This window comes from Macaca nemestrina, chromosome 14 (genome assembly GCF_043159975.1).
Source record: "Macaca nemestrina isolate mMacNem1 chromosome 14, mMacNem.hap1, whole genome shotgun sequence".
Lineage (NCBI taxonomy): Eukaryota > Metazoa > Chordata > Mammalia > Primates > Cercopithecidae > Macaca > Macaca nemestrina.
The window spans coordinates 7939555-7963404 of NC_092138.1; the positions used below are offsets into that span (position 1 = coordinate 7939555).

A 23850-nucleotide genomic window follows, 5' to 3' on the forward strand; every position below is an offset into this window, starting at 1 on the left:
CGCCAACTAAGAAATTAGTTTGGGCACCACTGTGTGAATTATCTAAGCTTAAGGTATTGATTCAGAGAAGGGATACTTCCTAAATGGATTAATCACCACTAAAGTGCTTATTAGAATGCCCTTATACACATGCAGTACAGAGTGTTTTCAAGTAATTTACTCCACAACAATTATTAATATGATGGAGGGTAACAGAAGGAATAGTTTAAGTCCTTACTATGTACTGGGAATCTTCTAAAAAGTTCAATATGAACTACTTTATTAAAGCCTCACCATCCCCTACTGTGCTAGATGTGTTTATTCACATTTTACCGATGAGGAAAGTGAGGCTAAGAAATTAACAACTTTGTAACATTGCAAGGCTAGTGAATGACAGAGTCAGGGTTTAAATGCAGACAGCTTTAATTACATCTCTCCAAAGGACTTTCTACTTTACTAAACAAATGGTAATTTTATTACACAAAATCATATATCAAAGTAGCCTGAAAGCTATAACTGTTATATGAACACATTGTATGTATTGTTATTATTGTTATTATTCATTTTGCTATTATGGACATCATTTTATTGTCATAATATAATGCCAATTAATAAATGGTAGCTATTAATACTTTCATCAGTCTAACTTGTGTTCCAAATCTAAAGAGGCAGAAAATACCAAAATATAAAACAAATAAAAAAGAAATAAAAGCTACTCGTTTGGCCCAAATACTTGTGGAATGCTCTACACTTTTATCTTCCAAATGGACAATTTGAAGTTATTACCTAATGATAGAAAAACACAATGGAAAATTTATCCCACCGCTAACATGGGCCTCATCAAATGACTGCCATATTAATTGCACTTGTTTGGAAATGTGTACGTATAAAAACAGTGAACAGACCCAATTTATGTAAAATTATGTTCTTAATAGTAAAATTAATGATAATATAATTTGCATTCATATAACAATTATAGCTTTTAGGCTATTTTGATATATGATTTAGTGTGATAAAATTACCATTTGTTTGGTAAAGTAGCAAGAGTGAGTCGTTTGCAGAGATGTGCTTAGAAAGCAGTCTCATACCTGCTAGCCAAATTCCCTTTCTACTGCTGTCATTACTAGATTGAATACATTTTCAAACACAATTGTGGTCATATGCAATGAGCAAACCAAAGCTAAATACATAATTTTGATTATGTGATTCAGCTTACCAATAGAATAACTTAAAAGTTATTATAGTTGGCTGGGTACGGTGGCTCACACCTGTAATCCCAGCTCCTTGGGAGGCTGAGGCTGGCAGATCACTTGAGGTCAGGAGTTCGAGACCAGCCTGGCCAATACGGTAAAACCTCGTCTCTACTAAAAATACAAAAATCAGCTGGGCATGGTGGTGCATACCTGTAGTCCCAGCTACTTGGGAAGCTGAGGCAGGAGAATCACTTGAACCCCGGAAGCAGAGTTTTCAGTGAGCCAAGATCTCGCCACTGCACTCCAGCCTGGGCATCACAGCAAGACTCTGACTCAAAAAAATATATATATTATAGTTGCCATTTAAAATTTTAATATAAATTTAGTGTCATGCACATCTTATTTAACTTAACTTTCCATATTCATATCATTTAATATAGCAGAGGTATCATTTTTGTGGTGAGAACATATCACACCCCTCTCTCGGCATTTTTCAACAGTACGATCTATGGTTAACTAACTATAGTCAGCATATTGTACAATAGTTCTCTTAAATTTATTCCTCTTATCTAAGTAAAATTTTGGATTCTTTGACCAACATTTCCTCATCTCTCTGCCCCCAACACCAACCACTATCATCGAACACCCCAGATCCTGGTACCACCATTCTATTCTCTACTTGTATGAGATCAATGTTTTTAGATTCCACATAAGTGAGATCATACAGTATTTGTCTTTCTGTGCCTGGCTTATTTCTCTTAACATGATATCCTCTGGGTTCATCTATGTTGTCAAAAACAACAGGATTTCTTTCCTTTTGATGACTGGATAGTATTCCACTGTGTATATATACCAAAATTTCTGTTTTTTTTTTTTTTTTTTTTTGAGATGGAATCTTGCTCTGTCACCAGGCTGGAGTGCAGTGGCACAATCTTGGCTCACTGCCACCTCTGCCTCCGGGTTCAAGTGATTCTCCTGCCTCAGCCTCCTGAGTAGCTAGGATTACAGGCACGCACCACCATGCCCAGCTAATTTTTGTATTTTCACTAGAGATGGGGTTTCACCATGTTGGTCAGGATGGTCTCGGTCTCTTGACCTCATGATCCACCTGCCTCGGCCTCCCAAAGTACTGGGATTACAGGTGAGAGCCACGGTGCCCAGCCCACAATTTCTTTATCCCTTCATCCATTGAAGGGCACTTAGGTTGACTCCATCTCTTGCCTTTTGTGAATAGTGCTGCAAAGATATGGGAATGCAGATACCACTTTTAGGTACTGATTTCCTTTCCTTTGAGTATATACCCAGTAGGGGAATTTCTGGATTATATGGTAGTTCTGTTTTTAATTTTTTGAGGAACCTCCATACTATTTTTCATAATATGTATACTAATTTACATACCCACCAACAGTTTGCGAGGCTTCCCATTATTTTTTCTTTAAACAATTGCCTTAACAGATTTTAAAATGAGAAAAAAATTGTGTATTTAACCATATACTTGCGATTTCTGATTTTCTTCATTCTGTCTATTATAATGTCTTGTGACTTTGAAGGGCTTCCTTTAATATTTCTTGTACTGCAGATATGCTAGCAATTAGTTCTCTTAGATTTTGTATGTCTCAAAGGTTTTATTTTGCCTTTGTGTTTTAAAAATATTTTTCTATGTATGGAATTTAAAGATCATTTTCTTCTTTTGTTACTTTTAAAATGTTGCTTCATTTTCTTCTGCTTTACTTTTATTCTAATGAGACATTTTATTTTCTGTTATGTAAAAAATCTTTTTGCCCGTTTATGTAATATGTCCTTTTTCTACAGCTGCTTTTAATATTTTCTTTTTTTAAATCAAGTTTTCAACAATTTTATTATGAGGTGCCTGATATGGCTTTCTTCTTGTTTCTTCTGCTTGGATGCTTTTAGGTATCTTGGAACTTTGGTTTTAACAGTTTTCATCATATTTATAAAAATAATTGGCCATTATTTCTTTAAATATCCAGTACCCAACCTTGTCCAGACTCCAGTTACTCACATGCTTTGTCACTTGTGCTGTCCCACTGCTCACTGATATTTTTTCTGATCTTTTATTGATCTCTGTGTGTCATTTTGGGTAGTTTTTATTCCTGTGTCTCCAGGTTCACGCATCTTTTTGTCTATAGTGTCTCACGCTGTTTATTCCATCAAGTATACTTTTCATTTTAGATATTTTAGATATTGTATTTCATTTCTAGAAGTTTGTTTGGGGCTTATTTTGCATGTACCATTCCCTACCTCATGGTGCTCGTGTTTTCCAACTTTTTTGATCATATGGAATACATTTATATCTGTTTTAATGTCCTTCGCATTCATGTTTTAATGCTAAGTGTATTGTTTGAATCACTTTGGGATCTATTTCTGCTGATTGATTTTCTCAAATGTATGAGTCCTATCTTTCTAATATTTGATTAGTTGTTGAACATGATGGATGTATGCTGTTGAATGGCTGGTGGTGGTGTTTATAAAAATATTTTTGAACTTTGTTCAGGGATGTAGTTAAGTCACGCCTTTTAAGTGTCAATCACTTTGTCCTTTTTAAGATTCACTTTAAAGTCTACCTTTTCTATAGACAGAATTTAATGTCATTACTGACTCACATATTCACATCGCTAATAATTTCTGTACATAGCTAAATTCCATTTCATTTTCTTGAGTTTTGCTTTTTTAATACATTTTCTTTTTTTTTTTTTTTTTTGGTCACTCTGTCGCCTGGGCTGGAGTGCAGTGGCTTGAACCCGCCTCCTGAATTCAAGCCATTCTCCTGCCTCAGCCTCCCAAGTAGCTGTGACTACAGGCGCCCGCCACTATGCCCAGCTAATTTTTTGTATTTTTAGTAGAGACGGGGTTTCACCATGTTGGCCAGGCTGGTCTCGAACTGCTGACCTCGTGATTCACGACCTCAGGTGATCTGCCTGCCTTGGCCTCCCAAAGTGCTAGAATTACAGGCTTGAGCCACCACACTGGGCCAACCTTTTGTTTTATTTTCTAACTGTACTGGTGATATGGAAGAAACTTTGAATTTTATGTATTAATTTTGTCACATTATAACCTAACTTCTGGCTTGTCACACTCTCAGTGGTTTCAGATTTCCCCCGGTTATTCCATTCTTTCATTTGCAAAGAATGACCACTTTATTGTCTTCTAACATTGCCCCCTCTTTTTTATTCTCTTGTTAGAGTTTACTGGTATATGGCTGGGAACCTTTGGGTTGCTACTAATGATAGTGGAAAAGCATTTCATGTTTCATAATTAAGTATAGAGCTGACTGTTGATTTGTGCTGGGGGATTTGGTGGAAAACAGAGCTTCTGATCAAGGCCTCTGGAGCCATGTTTACAGCATTCCGTCCAAGCTTCATTACTGCAACTCTGTGGCATCACAGTAATTATTTAAACTCTCTGTGCCTCAATTTCCTCATCTGTAAAATGGGACAATGACACTTATCTTAAAGAGTTTTCAGAAATTAATATTTGTAAAACACATAACCAGTTCTTGGCACATAACAGGTGCAAAATAAGTTTGCTATTTATTATAGCTTTCTACAAAGCACTCTGTTAAAATAGTTTAATAGCTTCTGAACTTCAGTTATTTTAAATCTTCAAATGTTTTAGGTTTGTTATTTATGTTTTGTATATTTTTATTATCTTTTATTCTGATTAGTATTGTGATTTGTTTTATTAGGTTTTGAAAAAAGAAGTGATGAATTTGTCAAACCTCTTTTTCTACAGTCAATTTCTGCTATGTTTCTTCCCTTTTTATCATAAATGTCATTCATGAATGTGTTTTAGTTTTATAAAATATGCAAAAAATCCATAAACAAAAGAAAAATATAGAAAAGTAGACATTTCCTCTTCAATTCTCACTTTAGTCTGCCTGGAAGTTTTCATAGTCACAAATTTGGTTGGCATCACCCTCTTTTATTTTGATGCATGTGCGTACATATTTATGCATCTACAGATGCATTTTACATGAATATATATTATTCTACAACTCTCCAGTTTACAATATGTCTTAGCAAGATATTTTGTTTGATTTAAAAATATCTGCCTGTTTCTCTGCAACAGCTACCTAGTATATTCCGCAGACAAATGCAGAGTCCGCTGTATAAGCACTTCCGTATTCATAGATGCAATAAGTATTCATGCACTTGTTTCTATAAACTCATGTGAAATTAATTTCTAAGGACAATTCTGAGAGTGAAATTATTCTATAAACGGCAAGCCTGTTTCATAACGTGGTGCACGGGGTAATACTGCTTCCCAATGTTTTTCTACCATTTACAGAACCACTAATACTTTGTGACAAGAGTACTAGTGCCTGCATGCTTTCTATTATTAGGGCTCATTAATGATTTTAATTTTTGCCAGTGGGATGGGTGACAAATGTTTCCTTCTTTCTTATCATTTTCTGTAAACACTGGAGAGTCTAAGCTTCTCTTTGTATAACCAATTGCTTTTGGGTGTGGGCTCTTTTTGACCCCACTTTCAGTGGAGCAGGTTGCGTGTGTACAGTCTAGTTTACAGCAATTGCTCACAGTTCACAGGGTTTTTGCTGAGTGGGTCAGTGAGCACTTGCTTTTGCAGGGCCGCCTTTGGTCAGCAGCTGGATTGTTGACTTGGCTCCAGTCCCACTTTTGAAGTTAATTTTAAGAGACAGACTAATTTAAACTTGCTCCTTTCCCGTCCCTCCCTGAGTTCACTCACTGCGCATCTGAACTAAGGTGTCCTTCTCTAATGGGTGCCCATTCCCTGTTCACATATTGCGTTTGACTCCTGACAAAGATTATCTTCTTGACCAGACTCACCTCAGGGTCCTCTCAGCTTGTTTTCAACTGGACTTCATCTTTGGATATGTACTCAGTAGCCCAGTGTTAGCAGTAATTCTGTCAAGCCCATTTAGCCAGAATCTGCCACCATCAAAATCTGATCCCTGTGAAAAGAGAGTAAATCTTGGGACCCCCAAAATCACTTAAGCCAAAGGGAAAAGTCAAGCTGGGGAACACATCAGGCAAACCTGCCCCCATTTTCTTCCTTTTTTTTTTTTTTTTTTTTTTTGAGACGGAGTCTCGCTCTGTCACCCGGGCTGGAGTGCAGTGGCCGGATCTCAGCTCACTGCAAGCTCTGCCTCCAGGTTCACGCCATTCTCCTGCCTCAGCCTCCCGAGTAGCTGGGACTACAGGCGCCCGCCACCTCGCCCGGCTAGTTTTTTGTATTTTTTAGTAGAGACGGGGTTTCACCGGGTTAGCCAGGATGGTTTCATCTCCTGACCTCGTGATCCACCCGCCTCGGCCTCCCAAAGTGCTGGGATTACAGGCTTGAGCCACCGCGCCCATTTTCTTCCTAAATAGGATAGTTGCAAAGGTAAAAAAGCTCCATGTCTCCCTCACAATTTGCCCACAATGAAACTCCTTGTGGGCCTCACAGTCTTTACCTTAAAACAGTTCTGTTGAATGTCACTGTCAATGTCAAAAAAAAATTTTTTTTTTTTTGAGACAATTTCTCTCTTTTTGCCCAAGCTGGAGAGCAATGATGCGATCTTAGCTCACTGCAGCCTCCGCCTCCTGGGTTCAAGTGATTCTCCTGCCTCAGCCTCCCAAGTACCTGGGATTACACGAGCGTGCTACCACGCCCGGCTAATTTTGTATTTTTAGTAGAGATGCGGTTTCACCGTGTTGGCCAGGCTGGTCCCGAACTCCTGACCTTGCGATCCACCCACCTTGGCCTCCCAAAGTGCTGGGATTACAGGCATGAGCCACCATGCCTGGCCTGTCAATGTAAATTGATAGCTTATCTTCACAGGTATGGTACAAAGGACAGAACTTAAAGTCATCTTTCTGCTCACCCGAGACAAGTGCATATCTGATTATTCCTCTGTCCTATCGTTTATGCAAAAATGCAGATTCACTGAGCCAGACTAAGGCTTAAGTGACTATTTCTCTACCCCTTCTCTCACATGTAAACTGTGATTCAGCGAAAGGCTGATCAAAGACTTAAAAGAATGCAAGTGTCTCTCATCTATCTATCCCCTGGAAGTTCCCACTTTGAGTTGTCCTGTCTTTCCAAACTAAAACAATGAACGTGTTACCCATAATTTATTGACGTCTGCCTAAAATGACGCATAATTGATTGATGTCTCATGTCTCCTCAAAATGTATAAAACTAAGCTGTACCCCCAACTTGGGCACAAGTCATCAGAAACTCCCGAGGCTGTGTCACAGGTACATCCTTAACCTTAGAAAAATAAAATTTCTAGATTGATTGAGACTTGGCTCAGAGACTTTTGGATTTACATCACTATCCACATCTGATCAAATTCCTCATGCTCACTACCTCCAGGTGATCCCTGGTTACCCTGGGTCTGCTCTCAGATAGATCCTGCTAGGTCAGTTTAGCAAAGCATTACCCCACCCTCTTAATAATTTTCCATTCACCCCCACCCACACTTTGATCCTTTTCTATACACCCGCAAGTTTTCCTTGTTGTATTCAGAGTTGAGTCCAATCTCTCTCTTCACTGCAAAGCCCCACTATAGTAGTCCCTGGAATAAAGTTTGCCTTTCAGTCCCTTGACAAGCATCAATAGTGATTATTTTCTTAAACACCGGAGAGCTCCCACTGCCAGAGTAGGGGTGGCTTCGGGGACCCATTGAGCTTATGCTTGGCATCATGAGGATTTTATCAGCTCCAAACAGTTTCTTTCCATTTGCTTCAAAGCATTATTGTATCAGGTGCAATGTGCTGAGAAATTGCCAGTATGAGGTTTTAGCCATTTCCTAGTTAAAGTAGAGGAAATTATCTTCTTCAGAACTCATTTTAAGGAGATTTGCAAGTGGGCGTCTGTGTTGGTACCCTTCCTAGAAGTCTTAAGTCAATTCTTTATCACTGAGGGTCAGATTTTTATTCTATCCTAGGCTAGTGGGTTTCCTAGTAGTTTTGCGACTTTACCAGTTCTGATGAGGTGTTACTATTAGTCAGAACCAGGCCTAAAACAAGGAACACTGGTATGTTGCCCTTTGATTAGTAGAGAAATCTGTAAATTTATGCTTTTTCTTTTTTCCTTTCTTTTATTTTTTCTTTAGACGGAGCTTCACTCTTGTTGCCCAGGCTGGAGTGCAGTGGTGTGATCTCAGCTCACCACAACCTCTGCCTCCCAGGTTCAAGCGATTCTCCTGCCTCAGCCTCCTGAGTAGCTGGGATTACAGGCAAGCACCACCATGCCCGGCTAATTTTTTGTGTTTTTAGTAGAGATGGGGTTTCTCCATGTTGTTCAGGCTGGTCTTGAACTCACGACCTCAGGTGATCTGCCTGCCTCGGCCTCCCAGAGTGCTGGGATTACAGGCATGAGCCACCGCACCTGGCTATACTTTTTCATAGTAGTAAGATGATTCAGAGAAGTTGTCCAGTGACATAACCATCAGACGTCTGAGTAAATCAAGCCTGGATGGGAAGTCTGAGTGAACTGCCTGCCTGCTGGCAAGGCTGGGGAGGAGGCAAGAGAGTGGAGGAACGGGGCGGGTCCAGATGGGGCCTGGGAAGAAGCAGCACAGGTCCAGGAAGGGAGCTCATCTGAGCAGAAAGGGCAGGGAAGTGAGAGGAGATATTGGAGTGAGGAGGAGAAGGGGATGTCAAAACTGGAGAAGGTGAAGCAACAGCAGGGAGAGGAGTCCCAGGAAGGGCAGCTGGGAGTGACAGTGGAAAAGAGAAAGAAGGGGTGCTAGGGGAAACAAGGATCAGACTGAGAGACAAGGAAGAGTGCAGGTGGTGGAGGAAGGCAGGAGAAAAGGGGACGAGAGTGAGAGATACAGGTGAGGGTGTGGTAGGGGTGTCTGTCAAAGGAAGTTCGGGGCTGCTGCTGAAATACTTCTCTTTAGGTCCACCTCACATTAAGAGGAAATTCTCCACCTTTTTAGTTTCCAATGGGTCTCCATTGTTAATGAAAAAACCAAACACTGTGAAATATTTTAAAGAGTTTATTCTGAGCCAATGTAAGTGACTGCAGCCTAGAGAAAACACAAACTGAAAAGCCTTGAGTAAGTGTTCCCTAGGCAGTGGGGTTACAATTTGGTTTCATGCATTTTAGGGAGACAGAAATTGTAGGGAAAATTATATATCAATACATGAAAGGCATACATTGGTTAAGCCCAAAAAGGCAGAGCATCTTGAAATGGGGGCTTGGAAGGTATAGGTGGGTTTTAGAGATTCTTTAGTTGGCAGTTGGTTGAAAGAGTTAAGCTTTGTCCGAAGACTTCAAGTCAGTAGCAAGAAGTGCTTAAGTTAAGATACGGGGTCTGCTTTCTGCCATATGATGTTATCCTAGAGTCAGGTTGGAAAGTAAGCCACATTATACTCGATTAATTAAAAAACCCATTTAACAAGATTTTATGGTTTGCAGGGCATGACTCAACTCTTTCCTTGCATGGCTTTAGGTCTTTTTTACAATTTGCTGTCTTATCGCCACAAAGAGTCTGTTTAATATTTAATTTTAATGGTGTAGACTAAAAATAAAACCCTAAGCCCCCAGCCAACTGAACAGACTCCCTGTTGGCCAAGGAGACCCCAGAAAAACCTTAAAAACTGAATTCCTGGCCATGACAGGAAGGGCAATCAGACCATGCCTTGTTACACTTTCCACCTTTTGGAGTTTAGGCACAAGCTCCCATCATTAATGTTAACATAGAAATTATAAGATTTAATTCACCTTAGATTTTCTGGGGTCTCCTTGGTCAACAGGGACGTCTGTTCATTCGGTTGGGGGATTAGGATTTTATTTTTAGCTTGCACCGTTAAAATGTAATATTCACTGTGGGGCAATGAATAATCTGCCCCTAAAATGAATTAAATCAATAGAGATAATGCATGCAAACAGTAAGGAAAGAATAGGTTGGATTAAGTTAAAAAATAAAAGCAGGCCAGGCACGGTGGCTCGCGCCTGTAATCCCAGCACTTTGGGAGGCCTAGGTGGGCGGATCACGAGGTCAGGAGATTGAGACCATCCTGGCTAACACGGTGCAACCCCGTCTCTACTAAAAATACAAAAAAGGTTAGCGGGGCGAGGTGGCGTGCGCCTGTAGTCCCAGCTACTTGGGAGGCTGAGGCAGGAGAATGGCGTGAACCCACGAGGCGGAGCTTGCAGTGAGCCGAGATCGCGCCACTGCACTCCAGCCTGGGCGACAGAGTGAGTCTCTGTCTCCAAACAAACAAAAAAACAGCAACAACAACAACAACAACAACAAAAGAAACACAAAAAAATTAGCCGGGCATGGCGGCTTGCGCCTGTAGTCCCAGCTGCTGGGGAGGCTGAGGCAAGAGAATGGCATGAACCCAAGAGGCCGAACTTGCAGTGAGCCAAGATCGCACCACTGCACTCCAGCCTGGGTGACAGAGCAAGACTCTGTCTCAAAACAAACAAACAACAACAAACAAAAAAACAATTAGCCGGGCATGGCGGCTTGCGCCTGTAGTCCCAGCTGCTGGAGAGGCTGAGGCAAGAGAATGGCGTGAACGCAGGAAGCCAAGCTTGCAGTGAGCCTAGATCGCGCCACCGCACTCCAGCCTGGGCGACGGAGGGAGACTGTGTCTCAAATAAATAAATAAATAAATAAAATAAAAATAAATAAAAACAAAAACTACTCTGGTCCTAAGTATTAAATTATCTTTAACTCATACAGACTAGGTAAGTGCAACCTAATTAATACAGTAGCGTTTCAATCATTCTAAACTGTTACTAAGGAAACTGAATTGTTTTGTACGCCTGTTGCCCGCCCATCAGGAAGCTTGGAGCGGAAGGCAGGCAGCACGCTGATTCAGAGTCTGGCGTGTTCTTTCTGTTTCCTCAGTTTTTTGAGCCATATAAAGCGGGAGGTGGCTCTTGGAGGACTGAGGAACAAACCTGGAGTCGCCTCCCTGAGATCAGCCCTTATAGGCATGAGCTTTCTCAGGTTGAGTGGCAGCAGGAAGGCTGTGTCAGCTCCATTGAACTCCATGTGGCACCAGGAAATATTTCCACCCAGGAGCAAAGGCGCACCTTAATACTCACACGGAAAGGAGGTTAGGTCACCTGTGCCCGGTCTGACTCGTGTTGGGTAGTGACTTTCTTAGGCTATGCTGGGAAGTTTAAGGCCAAGTCAGGACCCAAAGGGAGGGAGTGTAGTCCTCACCTAGTGATGTATGAGCATCTGTATTTTAACTTTGTAAAATGTCTTCATTTAAAGTTGCTTAAGGAAAATATAGTTAAGTAGTGGCTGATATACAGAGTATTTTAAAAATTACTTACAACATGACCATAAGACAAAAATGTGAGTGTTTGTCTCTCATTGTCCTTTGGGGGCAATTTAACAGGCCCCACAAGGGCTTCTCTGGAGGAATAGACCTTGTGTGACTCATTGCTAGCAAATGGTCCCCAGCTTAATAACATACATCCCAAGGTTACAGACTGTGGACCAGTGGGATTTTAGTCAGTTTTCTATCCAATTTAACAAACTTAGACTAACATTATTTTAAATTGGGTATAAAACCTGCCTCTTTAAATACTCTTTGAACCAGCTTTATAATCTTACTGACTCCCTCATCAATTAACAAGTTGAATAAAATCTTTGATATCCATTCGTGTCTTTTTGTGTTTCTTTGTGTTTTGAGACAGGGTCTTGCTCTGTTACTCAGGCTGGAGTGCAGTGGCATGATCACAGCTCGCTGCAGCCTCGACCTCCTGGGCTCAAGTGATTCTCCCACCTCAGCTTCTTGGGTAGCTGGGCCTATAGGCGTGAGTCACCATGCCCAGGTAATTTTTTTTTTTTTTTTTTTTTTTAGAGATGGTGTCTCACTATGTTACCCAGGCTGGTCTCAAATTCCTGGGCTCAGTGATCCTCTTGACTCAGCCTCTCCAAGTGCTGAGATGATAGGCATGAGCCACCTCTCCTGGCCCTGCATTCATCTTATATTTGTATGATGGTCATTTTTTTTTTTTTTTTTTTTTACTTTTGAAAGTTATACTTTAACATGAACATGATATCAAATTGTGCCTAGATATTTGCATATCTCTGAATCTTCCTTATAAACAGTTTTGCAAATGCTTAATTTTTATTTTAACAATTTAATTTTTCAGCTGAAGCATAATTATTGACAGAAAAAAAAATTAGCATGTCTTATTCCTTTTAGGAGAAACCTAGTTATAGACTATGCGGCTATTAATATATATAACAGAAAATGAGTGGTAACTTTTTAATGCATCTTCATAAGAAACTGTACAAGGAATAGTGAAACATCCTGTTGTTGGGATTAGGAGACAGGATAAAAAGTTGAAAAACAACGCTTTTTTAAATAGATAATTTAAATACTTTATTGTTATTTGCCCTGCATTGGAGGTAGATAAGCCTTCTTGTCCTTGCAACCCAAACTATAGTTGGGCATTTAAAAAATGTTTTTGAACCAGTATAATGATTCTTAGTCTTTGTATAACCCTGGAATCACTTGAAGGACTTTGAAACTGCCAGTGCCTGGGTTCCGTTCCCAGCACTTCCAATTTAATTGATGTAATCATGGCCCTGAACACTGAGATTTTAAGGATATATTTAATTCACAAATAAAGAATTGCATATATTTAAAGTATACAACATGGCGATTTGATATACATGTACATTGTGTAATGATTAGCACAATCAAATTAATTTACACATTGTCTAGGTGAAAACCATGGCCAACATAGACAATCACCAAGATTGTTCTCAGCACCTTATTAAAAATGAAAATTCGTGGTTCCCACCACTCAGAGGTTCTCATTCAGGTAGTTTCAAGTGGCAACAAAGAATCCGCAGTAAATGCTAATGATCGATCAAGTCTGGGATTTTAGTAGAATTGGTAATAAGATTGATTACCCAGACCAGACATTTTTGCCTTATCATATCCAGCTCCAACTATTATCCTTAGCTGGCTTTGTTCATTCACATGTTGGAAATTTAGTTTTTGATATTTTAGTAGGGAAATCTTATTTTGGGAAACGAGGAGATTCAATGTAATATTGAGAGGAAACAAGGTATTTTCATAGGAGGAGACATAATAGCTCCATAATTAAAGTACAAAAAGTGCATTTTACTGAACTTATGTAATTTTCACTGATCAATATTTGTTAATTGGGGAAATGAATTCAATCACAAGGGGAGAAAAATCATTTCTCAGTGTTCTAAATTGAAATCTTCCAGAAATACTGAAGACTGATAAAACCTTGGCCCCACTACCACATCACGATGTGGAATGGGGCTGCTGCTGCCCTAGCACTGGCTAATTATAAACATCTCTCTGAAACGCACAGAAAGCTTTCAACATAGGAACCTGCTGTCTCTAAATTGGGCACTACGAAGCACACTCCAGCTGGTGAGCGGCAAGCTCCATCTAGCCCTCTCTTTACCTGTTTGACTGTTTGTCTCAAAGGGGATGAACATGAAAGTTTACTTTCAGAAACAATAAACGTTAACTGACTTTGTTCCACTTCTTAAATTTTATGTTCTCATAATGGTATGGGAACTCTGTTGTCCCCACCCAAATCTCACCTTGAATTGTAATAATCCCCAAGTGCCAAGGGTGGGACCAGGCAGAAATAATTGAATTATGGGGGTGGTTTCCCCCATGCTGTTCTCGTGATAATGAGCAAGTTCTTACAAGATCTGATGGTGTTTATAAGTGTCTGACATTTCTCCTGATGGTTCTCTTTTTCTCTCCTGCTGCCCTGTGAAGAGGGGCCTTCTGCCATGATTGTAAGTTTCCTGAGGCCTGCTCAGCCACGTGTAACTATGAGTCAATTAAACCTCTTTGTAAATTACTCAACCTCCAGTATGTCTTTATAGCAGTGTGAGAAACGGACTCATACACAGAAGAAAATTAAAAGAACATTACAGTTGCATGCTTAACATTGATGCTGGTTGGAAAATCAAATTTTCATTCAGGTAGAGATAGAAGATAAAGAACTTGGAATTCACTGAGTTCAATAGAATTGCAAAAAATAACTAAGTTAATCATTCAAAGTCCAGATATTTCCTTGTTTGCAAGATAGTTTTTATTTTTATCTTATAACTTGACCATTTCAGGCTTCTCAAGGAATTTTTATGATAAGCATGCATTTAGACAAGCATAAATAGTACATAATGAATAGCGTAGAATTATATAAGTATACATGCTGTTGATGAGAATATGAATAGAAAAACATAAACTTGTATCTACATTCCACCAAATCACAAAATCTTAATATAAAATTGTATTTGTTTTGTTTTAGATTTTACAGATATTAAAACTAGATATAAAATTGAGGCTCATAGTGTTTCTATCGGAGATCCACCTCCATTTTTTCTATCCCCATGTATAACCACTATCATGAACTTCATGCATATGTTTATATCCTTTTTACATCTATAGGCATACACACATACATGCACATATATATGTATATGTACACAAGAATGCACTGCATTCTTTTGCAGGCTTTTATCTTTTATATAAATAATGTCATAGAGTGTGGACATTGTACAACTTACTCTTTTCAAATTGTTTTGGAAATTTGTACATGTTGATCCAGGAATCTCTAGCTTATTCATTTTAATTGCTCAGTTAAGTTTCATTTTAAGAATATTTTGCCAATATTTATTAAAAATCTTTACGTACTTAAAATATTGTATATTTTCATTTATTAGAGTACTTTGTGATGTACATTTTCATCAAACCAAACTTACTGATTTTGCTATCCCAAAAGTCTATACTATTTCCAATGTATTCTGATTTTTCTACCCATTTCTGAAATTAATCCATTAAAAATCTCCTATTATGATTACGGATTTGTCCATTTCTCCTTGAATTTCTGGCAGGTTTTGCTGTATGTATTTAAAGGTTGTGAATATTAAGTGCATATAAATGTGACTAATGGTGGATTTTTTCCATGTATTATTATGTAGTGATTGTTATTGCTTTTTGACATAAAATCTATTTTGTCTGTTATTAACATTACCGTACTGGTTTTTTGGTCAGTACTGATATAGTATTTTTATTCCACCACTTTATTATTTTTTCTCTGTATATGTATATAACAGGGCTCCTTCAACCAGCTCATAGCTACACTTAATATATCCAGTAAAATGTTTTCTGTCTTTCAATAGAGGACCTTGAGTGCATTTCTATTTACGGTGATTTCAATATACCCCAACTTAACTGTCATATATGGTGGGTTTTCTTTTAATATCCTTTTTTCTCTTCCCCGTTGCATTGTTTGATTGATTGTTTTCTCTTTCCATATCTTCTTTTGGATAAAGTTTCCTTTCTTCCTTTTTTCCTGCGCATTCCATAGTTTACTCAGTAAGCATTAAACCAGAAGTTGCCTCTTATTCTAGAATAGTCTGATTGTTCCGTACCTAGGTTACCCTTGCACTTTTAAAAAAATGGACAGATAGCATTGTACATTTTTACCATGTACAACATGATGCTTTGAAGCACGTATACATTGTGGAATGGTTAAATCTGATCATCAACAAATACATTACCACAATGGTTATTATGTTTCTGGTGACAGCACATGACATCCATTCTTTTCACATTTTTCAAGCATACATTATATCATCATTAACTTTAGTCACCTTATGGTACAGCCTATCTGTTGAAATGTATTCCTTTTATCTGTGATCATATATCCTTTGACAAACATCTCCCCATCCTCTGCTCCCTGCTAATAACCCCAGCTTCTGATAAGCACTGTTCTACTCTCCACTATGTGCTCAACTTTTTCTGTATTCTTCTTAAGTCTTCATACATCCGAAAATGTTCTTTTTTTCTCTTGCTCTTTTTAAATTCTAGGCTAACAGATTTTTCCTCAGAGATTTAAAGATTTTTGAACTACTGAAATTTTCCTCCATTGTTGTTGAAAAGGCAGTCAGCTGTCTGTCCAATTAATGACCCTTTGTACATAATTGGCTCATTCACTTTGATGTTCCACAGTTACGCTTCAATATGTCTAGGTATGGACTTAGTATTATTTACTCTGTTTGGGGCTTGGCATACCTTTTTAAAACCAAGGATTCATGTTATTCATTAGTTCTGGAACATTGTCAGATACTCTTCTTAAAATATTGTTTTTTTCTTGCAGTTATGTTGTATTTTCTCATTTTATCCTCCATACCTCCTACCTTTTCTTCTTTTTTTCTTCAATTTATTGTCTCTGTGATGAATCTCAAGTAGTTCGGACTGCTGTATTTTTATTCCACCACTTCTCCCTTCAGAGATATCTCAGCTGCTATTTAGTATACCCATTTACTATTTAGATGTCATTATCTATATTTTTCTGGCCAAAAGTGGCAGCATCTCCAGGCATTCCTCATCCCCAGCAGGTCTCAACTATACTGGGACCTAGGCCAGGAGCACCATGGTCCTCTAAGAATAAACAGAGCCAATGAGAAGAAATCCAAAACAAAATAAACAGAAAAAAGTAGAATAAAAACTTCATATAGATGAAGACCCCAAATTATGAAATTGTATAGAATATAATGGTAATTTTAGTTAGAAATACGAAGTTACTTCTATTTTGGTTGTTTATATTGCTTGAAATAATTAAGGAGAGAAAACCTTTGACAAGCCATTTAAAATGAAAGAAAAACCACACTTCAGAAATAATAAAAGTCATATATTAATATCTGCAGCAATAATCAAATTATTAGGTTGATGCAAAATGTAATGCTTTTATTACATTGAAAGTAATGGCAACAACCACAATTACTTTTTCACCTACCTAATAAAAAGCAATATAAGGTTTTTTTGTATAATCCTATAGGAATCAGCTGGCAAGTCTGCATAAAACTAATGGTTTTGAAGAAGATGTGCTGTCAAAATTAACTCAGAGATAAGAAAAAACTGAATAATAACCACATGAGTAATAGAATTTATGTTAATACAAAATAGTAAACGTAGTAAAAGTTTCAGATGTAATAAAAGAAAGAAAGTTGTGGCAAGGGGCATTCCCTAATGAGAGAAGGAGACAATGTGGCAAAGCATTGGCCAGTTCTTGCTGCAGGAGGGCTGAGGCTATGGTGTCTGAGTCATTTTTTTCTGGTTGTCACACCACCCCTAACTCCACTCAGAGCTTTTTTTTTTTTTTTTTTTTTAAAGCCACATGAGTTTCTAAAGATTTGCAAAAACAGTTGGTAAAATTCTACATGCCTTTGTGACTAACACTTATCATGCTGGTATCAGAAAGGTACATTTTAAAGAAGCATGCCAACAGCTTTGTCTTGATAGGCAAACATTAGACATATTCCCAGCAAAATAAGAGACAAAGTGGCTAACATCACCACTTCAATTGTGACTTTTATTTATTTTTTGAAAAGGCTCCACACCACTCTTGGTTCGAAAGAATCCTGCTGCAGCTTTCCTGAAAATGATTTGACTGGAATGCCACAGAATCTACACAATTCAAGAGCAGTGCTATTTAAAACCTGGCAGGGAACATCCATCCAAGTTTCCTTTTCTCCTTTATTTGGAAATGATTTTCTGGGAATTACTAATAATTCATATTAATGAATTTTTCTCAAAATTGTCACCCCTGGCTGGCCTGTGAGCCCTGGCTGTCCAGTGTTCCCAGAGCCGTCTGGGCCCAACCTTCTATATTCCTGGAAATTGGGGCTCTGATAGGACCAGTGTCAATATGAAGCGAGTATATTGGTGTCATCCTGATCTCTTTCAGGGCAGTTTTATATTATCCATCATGAGAGCAACCGCAGCCCTTTAAGGGAGTGTGGGTGGTAGATACCGGCTTCAGTGGGCGTGTTGACTCACCTAGCCTCTCAGGTGGGAGGGAAGAGCTGTAAGCAGAACCCAGGTCTCTGATCAGCCATGCCTGCTCCCTGGGGCCTCCTTCCACTAGTGTTGAAGCCCACCTGGAAAGGAGGAGCAGGTGCAGCCGGCAGGCTGCCTGGTGCTGCCGTCTCGCCCAAGTCTACCCTGCGGTGCTCCCTGCACTGCCACCTCTGGTCCTCTGGGCACCATGTCACTGTTTGCCATGTGGCTCCATCAAGACTGTTCTCTCCTGCTTAAATGATTTTCTTGATAGCTATGATTCTTCTGTCATACAATAAGGTTGATGATAAAAACACATGATCGTAACAAATATGAGTGATTAGTAACAGCTGTGATTCAAAGATAAAAATAAAACTAAGAACAAGGAGAGGTTCCACAATTTTCTAATGATTAAACTAATTCTGCATTGATGGATTCTTTGTCATTGTTATGACTAGTGTTAAGAGTTAGGGAATAATTTTAGGTGAACAGACTCATGAATGAGTCCAGTCACTGAATGTGAAAGCTGTCAAAGGGGATGGCTTTCTGAAAGGATTTCGTAGCAATAACAGCAACAACAAACCCGCAGCAGAGAATACGACGATTATTTATTTAACGTGTACAGTTGGCTAGGAAGGCAAAGTGTTAAGTGTTTTACTTTAAAATCCCACAAAAATATATGAAAAGTTTATTTTATTGTTCCCATTCCACAGATGGAATGGCTTCTCTGTTTCTTCTGCTGAAGAAACAAAGCTCTGATATAACGTGTTCCTTCATGCAACAGCAACTGGTGTGGGGCTTTGGAAAGTTCACAGGCTTTGTGTTCGAGATCGAGGAATTTTAAAGTGAGATGTGTCTTTGAAAGGGCATTTCTTTAATTTACAGCCCATGTTATTTCTGCTCTGCCATGGATATGACAAAAGCCAGGTAATGAGGAGTCTGCCAACATACATGAACTAAATTGTATCCACGTGAGGAGCTGGGTCTGTGCAATTAGCAATGACACTCTGTGATTAGTTAGGATGCAGAAGTGGAAATTCTGGGTCTGTTGCATATCAGAATGGAAAATTGCTTCTTCTAGCACAAGTTCAAAAATAGCTATTCAGGTGGTAGCTTATGCTGAGGAGGAATCATATAATTCCAAATTTTAAACACAAATCATTGCAAGTATTTTGAGACAATGTCTGATTATCCTACAGTAATCAAGATGTTTTAAAAGAGTCTACGTCATGCCTAAGGGTTCCTTATTCACTTCTCCCTCCACCCAGATTCCGACAAGTTGACATATGGTGCAGATATCAGGGATTAAAATATCTCCTTCATCGCTGATAAGGCTGAGTTGGGGAATTCTTCTTGGATCCAATACAAAAATGAGATTGTTTCCATTTCCCACCTGAATTAAACTTACAGGGCAGAGATGAAGTGCTCAGTGAGCAGGCCACATTCAGCAATAGCAGATCAAAGACCCGTATGTCTCGTGATCTTCAAGAAGTGGCTGGCAAGGCCAGAGATTCTGATCCCATCACCGCATGTTAATCTCCTGTCAAGAGAAGTAAAGAGCTGCTGAGAGAAAAGCAGATCCAGACTCCCCTCTCCTTGTGGGTGACTACAAAATCTTACTTTGTGGCACGAGGCAGGAGCCCAGAGAGATGGAGGAAAAAGCTGCTCCTCTAGAATGTGAAAATACAGTTTAAAGGGAAAGAGATTGACTAGTGATTCAGTGTATTCAGTGCTGTCTCTCCACCTGTTTGTCTGGCTGCCTCTTGCCTGCATGGCCTCCTGCTACTCAGTGTGGGTAACGTCAGAGACCTTCATCTGCAGGAAGGTAGAAAAAGGGATGTGCACACAAACATTGAATTCAGTACTCAAATGATAACACAACAAGCGTATCACAACACACCAGGTGCTCTCAAATAGCATACATTTCATTGTATCCGTACAGATGAGAGGCTTTTGAATTCTGATGAGGACAAGATCATTACTGACTGAGTCATGAGGGGATTTCCATGGGGCTGGTGCTTCCTTAGAAAAAACGTGTTCTTGAAGGGCAGGCAAGGTTGCGTAAGAGAGGCTTGTAGGAGAGAGGTTGTATGGAGTGCAAAACTAAGGAGACTTTGGGGATCGCCGATGAGAATGCAACGTTTTAAAGTTTCAGGCAATGCCTTAGGAAAACCTGAGGAGCCTGTGCCTCGTTCACTGGGAGAGGTAACTTGGGCAAAGAGGACTTTGGGAGGGGTTGAAAAATATAGCCCATGCAGTGATGGAATTAAAAGGGTGTTGGATGTGGGGATTATTACACAGGTGGCTTCTATGTGATTCCATTCTCTTCAGATTCGTGATGTAGACAGACTATTAACAATACAGCATCAGGGACAGAAAAGTGTCTAAAGGACCTGCTGAGAAAGATAACTGGGAGGCACAGTGGGTCACAGCTTCTCTGCACCAGAGAGGGAGTTGCTTTGGAGCCTTAAAGATCATGGCCACACTCGCGCTGTCTATATTGGTTGGGGTTTGGTCTGTGTTCTGATGACCATGAGTTTGGGACAACTTAATCTCACCTGGTTCATCTGCCGTCTATTTGTCCTTAAGGAAGGCACATCGTAGAACTACATCTTACCCAAAATGGACACGGATTATTTGTGGACTCTGGATGCATGTAATGGCAAGGATTGGTTGAGACAGCAGAGAATTCTGGGGACAAATCCTGGCTTTAACACTTCCTAGAGAGGTCACCATACATAGACAAATACAATTTCTGTGAGTTCTTGAAAGAGTGAAAATAATACCTCTCAATGAGCTGTTTTAAAATATAAATAATGGAATGGAAGGTGCCTGGGACAAAGCGTCACTGAATTGTTGTTCAGAAAATGCCAATTTACCTCTGAATTCCTTTTCTATGTATTCCATGATTTGTTGCTATTTGTGGCCTCCATGACCTTGAACAATCTCATCTATAAAATCCCTTCATCTCTGTGCTTTTCAGTTCCGTTTAGATAATTACGTACTTTTAGTGAATTCTCATAATATGCCAGACACAGCACTAGAGGTCCTGAATACACGGAACACAGTAAAATATGGTCTCCACTTTACAGGGGCTTATGATCAGGCAGAGGAGACGCCAGGAAAGAGGAGCAGAGTGGCCAGGGCAGTGCAGTGTAGATGCATGGATGAAATCACGCAGCAGCACAGGCATGGGGGGTCTGATCAGGGATGAGTGTGAGCAGCAGAACGGGGAGCACGCTTTCCCAGAGGAAGACAGGAAGCCGCTGGAGAGACGAAGGATGCCTTGGACAGATAAAACAGTGTGAAGTGGCATTTGCTGCCCACCACCACTTTCATATTCTATGCTTATAGAGGGAGTTGCCTTGGAGCCTTGCAGATCATGGCCACACTCAAGCTGTCGATCTTGGTTGGGGTTTGGTCTATGTTCCGATGGCTTGCGTCAGTTTGAGACAACTTAATCTCACCTGGCTCATCTGCCCTCCGCTTATTAAACAAACATTTACAGCAACTCTATATTCTGCTACTTTTTTTCTCCTATGCTTGGTGCCCACAGAGAGCGACCACAGTAACAAACATAAAGGCAAACAAATACCAGTATGTTGAGCATTAACTGGGTCACCCACTGTTTTAGATACTTCATGTATATTCTTATTTAATTTTCACTTTTTGGTACAAAAATTGGTTCAGAGAGGAAAAGCGAGTTAGCCAATGTTATACATAGTAAATAGTAGAACAAGCATTTTGGTTCACACATTAGGATTCCAAGTTCAGCATTCTTTCCACAGTGTTATATCTTTACTATGTTCCAATGAGGACGTTTCTGTGAGATGGTGCAAAGCTATAATGTATCTTGTGTATGTGTGTGTAATACATGATTTTTGCCTAGTTAATGTATTTAAATTTGAACAATTTCCATACAAAAATTACCCAGTATTACTGTGCAATTCAGTGACTTTAGTTACTTTGACTTGTTCAGTCATCATCACAGTCCAGTTTGAAGCATTTCCATCACTCTGAAAGTGGCACCTGCTCATTTGCAGTCAGTTTCTGCTTCCGTACCCAGTCCCATGCAGACATTGATCTGCTTTCTTTATGTATAAATTTGACTGTTATAGATATTTCATATAAATGGAACATATAACAAGTAACCTTTCTTCCTTCTTTTTTTTTTTGAGACAGAATCTCTCTCTGTTGCTGGAGTACAATGGCGCAATCATGGCTCACTGCAGTCTCCAATTTTGGGGGTCAAGTGATCTACCCACTTGAGCCTCCCGAGTAGCTGGGACTACAGGCACATGCCTCCATGTCTAGCTAATTTTTATTTTTCATTTTTAAGTTTTTTAGAGATGGGGTCTTACTATGTTGCCCGGACTAGTCTTGAACTCCTGGGCTCAAATGATCCTCCTACCTCAGCCTCCCCAGGTGCTAGGATTACAGGCGTGAGCCACTGCACTATGTCTGCAATCTTTCTCATACAGCTTTTCCTCACTGCAGTTAATGGAGCTGCCTGTGTGTGTAGATTAGTTCATTCATCAAATTTGTGAAGTCTTCAGCCATTATTTCTTCAAATAATTTTTCCTCCACTTAGCCTTCTTTTTCTGGGACTCTCATATGCTTATGTGGGTATACTGGGTGTATTTCTATAGATCTTTGAGACAATGTTTATTTTTACTTTCAATTTTTCTTTCTCTGTGCTCTTCATATTGGATACTTTCTATTAATCTGTCTCTAAATTTACTGATTACTTCATCTGCCATCTCAAACTGCTATGAAGTCCCCTGTCTAGGAAACTTCATTTCAGGTTAATTTACTTGTCAACTTCAAAATTTCCATTTGGTTCTCTTTTATAATTTGTATATGTTTACCGAGACTCTCTATTTGTTAATTCATTGTTATCATACATTAATTCTTTAAACTTGAATAACGTTAACGCTATGAATGTGTTTATAATAGCTACTCTGAAGTCTTTGATTACTAAATCAAAGACTGGGTCAAAATAACCTGTCTCCTGGGAGGTGCAGCCATTGATACTTCAGCTTAAGTGCTTTTGGTTGCTGTTCTTGAATTTTTGTTTTCGTACTTACTTCCTAGGGTTTGTACCTGGGTCAGCCTGCCTTAGTAGTCTATTGGTCAAATACCTCCAGCCAACAAGGCTTCTATCCCCTGCTCACGGATCAGAGATCAGGTCATTTTCAACTTGCCAGACTTTGGCTTTCCATGGGGCTCTAGGGAGTCTCCTGTGTGCACATGTGTAGCCCCAGGGTCAGCCAGGAGAGTGTGAATAATCTGAGCCCGGCCGGGCGCGGTGACTCACGCCTATAATCGCAGCACTTTGGGAGGCCGAGGCGGGATTACGCGGTTAGGAGATCGAGACCATCCTGGCTAACACAGTGAAACCCCATCTCTACTAAAGAATACAAAAAATTAGCCGGGCGTGGTGGCGGGCACCTGTAGTCCCAGCTACTCGGGAGGCTGAGGCAGGAGAATGGCGTGAACCCGGGAGGTGGAGGTTGCAGTGAGCCGAGATGGCGCCACCGCACTCCAGCCTGGGAGACAGAGCGATACTCTGTCTCAAAATAAATAAATAAATAAAATAAAACAAAAAATAAAAAAAATAATCTGAGCCCTCTGTTCTTGACTGCATACATGTGCAGCCTGAAGCAGGAATATGTGCTTCCCAACCATGACCACAAACTCAGGCTCATAGAGTCAAAAGTTAAGACTCCCACTTGTCCCCCACCTCTCCAAAAGCCCCTTCCCCAGAGGACACCTTGGCAGTGGGCATCACTGCTGCTCCATGCCAAGTGGACTTCCTTCCGTCATGGCAGAAGACAGAGAGCCCAGTCCTAGCAGAA

The 23850-nt window shown here is 39.7% G+C and overlaps 1 protein-coding gene across 5 annotated transcripts in view; it reads left to right on the forward strand.

Moving 5' to 3' along the window:
- LOC139358083 (endogenous retrovirus group FC1 Env polyprotein-like) overlaps positions 1-23850 on the forward strand; it is a 179687-nt gene that overhangs the window by 18153 nt on the left and 137684 nt on the right. The window contains exon 1 of one of the 5 annotated variants that reach the window (XM_071077567.1): positions 10173-11242. The exons of the other annotated variants lie outside the window; for them this stretch is intronic. The gene's annotated coding sequence lies outside the window, so the exon portion shown is untranslated. Of the gene's footprint in view, positions 1-10172; positions 11243-23850 lie in introns of those variants that run through there. 5 annotated transcript variants of the gene reach the window in all.